Raw genomic sequence first — 6,000 nt, forward strand, 5'->3', positions numbered from 1 at the left:
TGCTGGAAAATGAATTCAGTGCTGCAGCCGCAGGTGTGGTTTTATGCATGTAGCCTATCTGTGCATAGCCGCGCTGTAAATCTGTCTGTTTTTGATGCAGTCGGTGTGTGTTGTCGTTCCACAGACACTCAGTGTGAGAGCATCATTGTAATTTGAGGTGGATGAGGGAGCCGGCAGGTGTCGTGTTGTACAGGCTGATGCAGCAGTCCACTGTGGTGTAATGGGAGGTATTTATTATTGACGTGCTCCGCTCACACCATTACTGAGCTCTGTGGTGGTAATCTGTGTCTCTACAACGCGTCTCCACTCCCTCCTTCTATCTCCTCTTTCTCCCTGCTCTATCTGTGGTATCTGCCGGTGTGTTACAGTGTCTCTTTTGTCATCTACACACACACACAAACACACACACCTTACTCAGCAGTTCATCTCAATTCCTAATCTTTTCAGTAAGAGAGAGAATGAGTTCAGAGGGAGTGTAGTCTCCTTGCATGGCTGCGTGTATCAATATCTGTACATTGATCTGGCCTCGCCTCTCCTCCATTCGTGCAGATATAGATTGGTTTTCCCAGCAGGTATCTGTGCCTAGAATCTGACTGATGGGCGGAGTGCATAAGGGAGGCTGTATTGAACCAGGGTGTCCCACATGCCACTAGAGTGTGTTAGACCGCTGAGCAAAAAAGCACTGGGAGGAGGAAAGGGTGGGGGGGGGGGCAAGGCTCTACTTCAGGCGAGTGCAGCAGATACTGGGGATAGAGGAGCGACTTTCTTACCAATATCTGAATTCATGCAGAGGTAAAGCCAAAGGCCGAGGGCTGCAATGATCGTTTTCATTATGGATTAAACTTTTGATTACTTTTGGATTTATTGATCAGTCATTTAGTCGATGGAATGTCACCAGTGAAAGTGGTGAAAAATGCCCAACGACCAGGAGTCCAAAATGTAAAGATATTTAACGTAACAAACATTTGAGAAGCTCAAACCAGATAAGATATTATTTTTGATATTTTAGCTTATCGAAATAGGATTTTTATGAATATATGAAATTATGGACTTCATAAATGATAAAAGATTAATTATATTTCATATGCCCTACTCGTCTTTACTTGACTGTTTCAGTATTAAAGATGTGAACAGCCAAACATTTCTACACTGCACGTCTTAAGGGACCTGATACTCAAGTTAAACCGTTTTCAAACATTGCATTGATATCATACAATTTTTTATTAGAATAGGTTTTTTTTCCTTCCACTTATATCGAACCTAGGATTACTGGCCTGTGGTTGTATGCCTCCCTAGGTCACTGTGACATTTGACCACTAAATTTGAGTCTGAGGCACAGATGGTTAATGTTTCAGCCTAAGTGAACATTTGTGCCGAACTTGAAAGGATTCTCTCCGGGCGTTTTAAGAAAAAACATTCATGAGGCAAAAAAAAGGGTTTTGTGTGGTTGCTGTGACCTTGACCTTTGACCTTCAACCACCAAAATCTAATCAGTTCATCTTTGTGTCCAACTGAACATTTGAACCAAATATGAAGGAATTCCCTCAAGGTGTTCTTGAGATATCGTGTTCACAATAGTAGGACAGACAGCCAGCCAAGACAGAACAATATTCTTTTCAAAACTTTATGACATCTTTAAAAGTCATCTGTTATATTTTGTATTTAAAGACATATTACACAGGCTTCCTGCTCTGTGACTGGCACATACCATACATGAATTAGTCAGCACATTCATTTAAAAAATCATAGTGCAAAACAGACACATGGTCACACCCAAACTTTTCAACAACAATAATATTAATTTTAAGATATTTAGAACATTTATCTTAACATATATAATAATAATGATAAATTACATCCTGATTAATGCATGTTGTCCCCTACATTTAAAAGCTCCAGATTGACTGCACTGACTATTTAGTTTACTAATAATATGTAAAAGCATAAACCTAATGGATAAACTCCATACAGTAAATAGAAAGCTGTGTAATCTGTGTTTGGGTTCGGAGTGTGTAGGATGTTTTATGTGCGAATGCATTTTGTCTGTATGTGTCTGTGCTGTTAGCATCAGTGCCTGACCATAAATCAGAGGCCCTCAGGCCGTGGGATTGCCCATCGCGTGGCTCCACGTGTAATTACAAAGCTGACATTTAAACAGCAGCAGCCATATTTCACTCGCGCCAGCACCGGACGCAGAGTGGTCTACGGATGGAGTAAAAGTTTTCGAAAAAAAAAAAAAAAAGAAGTCAGGAAAAAAAATCAATAAGACATAGAATGCATTCTAATGCCTTGTTAATGGACCCGCATATTAATTATTCAACGGTGGCCATTTTGTCTGCTCATTAAAGTGGCAGCTGTGAGGAGAAATGTGCAGCATTACTCTGGCCTGCTCTGCAGCTCGGTGCGACGCTATTACCTCATTCTCCTCTTCCCACAACGCAACATGTCTGCATGTGCTTGATCCCTCTCAGAAAACTGATGTGGATTTGTTGGTCTGAAGATCCCTCATGTTTCTATTTCCTGGTTCTTGTAGGAGATGTTATCTCAGTGTGTTCAGAGGAAACATTGTTTTTAAGTTGAATGCACCATGCAATGTAATCGCTAATGAATTATTTCACATCAATCATGTCATATTATTACTTTTATTTATTTACTTGTGTGAGATTACTATTTGTTATTATTTTCTTCTCGTGAATGGAAAAACACCTTGATCTTTGACTTGCCTTCTTCGTTTGCTTTCCTCCATTACATCTCTCTAACATGGATAAACAGTATCAAACTGTCTGAAAATTGTGACTTCACACGTGAACCATGTCAGAAACTGCAGAGGTAGAAGAGGCAGAAGCTGAGGCAACGTGAAAATAGTGGGTGAAAGGCAAACTCGGGCCATTTTCCTGATTTCATGTTCGAAAACGACTTTAGAGACAGTTACATGTTTGTATACAGGCTGCAAAAATGTATGTAGAATTTAACTTGAAAACTGTCTTAAAAGAGGCAAAGTAAGATTTGTTTCCATTTCAAATGATCTGTTTGTTTGTTTTAAACTCGACCAATAATGAAATTACCTGATTACCTTTGTTATTCAATATATGATTTTGATGACTTTTTCCTTATTATTTAAGTTTTGAGCTAAATCTTTGCACATCATCAATATGTACAAAATCAATATTTGTTATTTATTTTACAAAATAGAGGATTACACAGTTCACACTAAAAGGGAAATTAGAAAATTCAAACATTTAGAAAAATGGGTTTTAACCTTTCCAAGCATGTTTTTGCAGCCTGCGTGTTACATATTATGAGGATGAGGGTGAACGTTGCTGCTGGCAGGTTGACCCGGTGGTTAGGAAATGTATCTGAGGTGGGAGCTGTGAGACATGGGGGGGGGGGGGATTAAAATTCCTGTTTGGCCTGCTGTCAACCTGCGTCTGCTGACTGCTAAGAGAAGCCACTGCGTGACGGGATTCCTAATGACACTGCAGCAGCTATTGCCACAAATTGCTTTGACTTGATTTATTTCTCCTTTTACAACCCACCTCCCCACCCACCTCTGCTCCTCCTCCTTCTTCTTCTTACTTCCAACATTCAAGCATTCGGTTTCTCTCTCTGTCTCCCTCTGTCTTCGTAGACACACACACACTGTGTGCACATGGGATAGCATCTCCTCTGCAGCGCCATGCCAGTGGCAGGCAACATCTGTCTCTAGGTCCCCCTGCCACACAGTGTTAGAGTCAGGGTAGGTCACTCACTCGACTGGCCAGTTTGGAAAGGCCTGTGGGCAGAGCAGAGCAAGACTGGCTCCGAAATGAGGGCGTCCAGGCGGAAACTTGTCCCCAGGTCCATCCTGCTTTGCCTGCCTCATGCAATTTGTATCTGTTTGTGTGTTTGTGTGTGTGTGTGTGTGAGAGAGAGAGGGAGAGCTTTTGCAAGCACAGACAATGATTTTGTAGGTCAGAGGGCAGCAAGGCATCAAAAACAACTAAAGGCTGCTTCTACAAGTCCTCTCGCCCTGTGTGTCTTTTTCTGAGCTTGTCCAATGCTTGTCTTTCTGTTTGACTTTGTGAAGTGTGTGTGTGTGTGTGTGTGTGTGTGTGTGTGTGTGTGTGTGTGCGTGTGCGTGTGTGTGTGTGCGCGTGTGTGTGCGTGTGCGTGCGTGCGTGCGTTTCTCATTCTTTCGGCAGCGCACAGCCCGCAGTGATGCATCCCTGTGCTCAGCCACTGTTTGGCCAGTTTTAATCTCCTTACATTTAGACTGTTTAAATTGTCTCAGTTCAGTTAAGTTCCTATTTACCTAACCAAAGTGGAATGCTATCAGAGGCAGCAGGCAGTCGTCTGCCAATCACACAACAGATAGCTCCTTCATGCAGCGACAGCCCAGATAAGAGGAGAAAGTACTGTTTCATTAAACAGTGGAGGGAATAGGGGATGAGCACAGGCGGCCTGGACCGGGTCGCATCAGCTCTTTATTCATTCCATCGCAAAGTTAGTCCTTCTTAAATTCAAAGTAATGCTATAGCTTCAAAGTAGTGATTTACAAAACTGGCCTGCACCTTTAAACTGTATCTAAATCTTTAGTAATGTCCAGTCAAAAGCAATAATCAGCTATGTAAACATGAAGTCACAAATATAACTACTAATTGTAACTGTTTTAGAGAGGCTGAAAATATATATAAAGGTAGGTATCACCTTGTTTTATTTCTATGTTCAGTAATGCTATTCAGCTAGCCATAATTTGAGGTACATTTTTTTTTAAATTTAAACTAAATTCTTCAGCAGTTTACATAAATATTAAACAGCATTTGTTGTTAAGTCGACTAGAAAATGGAATTACTGAAGAAACTTGTGTTTGGATTTCTGGCCTCTGCTCCAGCTGGAAAAAAGATACATGAAACTGTATGAAGAATCAGTGTGAAGCAAAAAGGCACTGGCCAATCAGATCGTGTTAATGTGACAGAGGAGGCAGAGAACTCATATCTAGAAATAAGTGGAACGGCAGACACTTTGTTTTATGGGTCTGTAAATTATAATTCATTTCCAAATGATCTCTCAGGATCAAAAAGAACCGTGTAATTTGACAGTAATTACAGGTAAAAACAGAGGGTCACTTGATAAACTAGCTTTTTATAAAAAATTAGCACAACCTTGAGATTTTATACGCAATGTGTGAAATATGTTTAACAAACAGTTGACACTGTTCAGCCTGAATAAAGGATAAAGTTCACAGTAGAAATTAATAAACTATTGATAAATATTTGCTGGGGAAAAAACTGAAGAATTTCTCTAATGCAAATTACAGTATATATTTTTCTCAAAATAAATTATTGAACTAAACGAAAAATAACTCTTTTATTTTCCTTGTTCCAAATTACTAAACTATATCAATTTAATCTCTTTGTGAGGTTATAGTGAAGCTGAGTTTGGGCTTATAAAGAGTAAAGTGGAGGTTCCTGGTGCGCTCATGGTCGTCCTGTCCCCTTCTCTGTCGTTTGTCTTCTTCTTCAGTCTCTTTCATCTTGAAATCCTCGTCATTCTTCTTCTTCAACTCCACAGTTTTTTTTTCCTCTCCCACAATCAGTTCATTTCGATATCTGTAACTGTCTCTCTCTTTCCATATCCATCCATCTTTTCCGCATGCCCTTTTCAGGAGGTGGGGTATTTATCATCTTTATACCTGGAGGTTTGAGGGCTGTGCACTGGCCTGATAGATGGGCGAGCCACTGATGTGCAACCACCTCAGGAGACACAAACCAGACAGCTATTTAGTAACTGAACAAGACACATTGCTTTTTCTTTTATTGTTTTCAAACTGCAAGGATGTGTGTGTGTGTGTGTGTGTGTGTGTGTGTGTGTGTGTGTGTGTGTGTGTGTGTGTGTTTTTGTTTTTGTGTGTGTGTGTGTGCAGGGTGGGTGGGGAGAGGGCGGTTTAAGAGGAGGAGGACAAGGAAGGAAAGAGAGGAAGAAAAAAAAAACAACAGATGCTCCTTCGCTGTCCAGAAAAAA

Source organism: Hippoglossus hippoglossus, chromosome 3, assembly GCF_009819705.1.
Source record: "Hippoglossus hippoglossus isolate fHipHip1 chromosome 3, fHipHip1.pri, whole genome shotgun sequence".
Taxonomy (NCBI): Eukaryota; Metazoa; Chordata; class Actinopteri; order Pleuronectiformes; family Pleuronectidae; genus Hippoglossus; species Hippoglossus hippoglossus.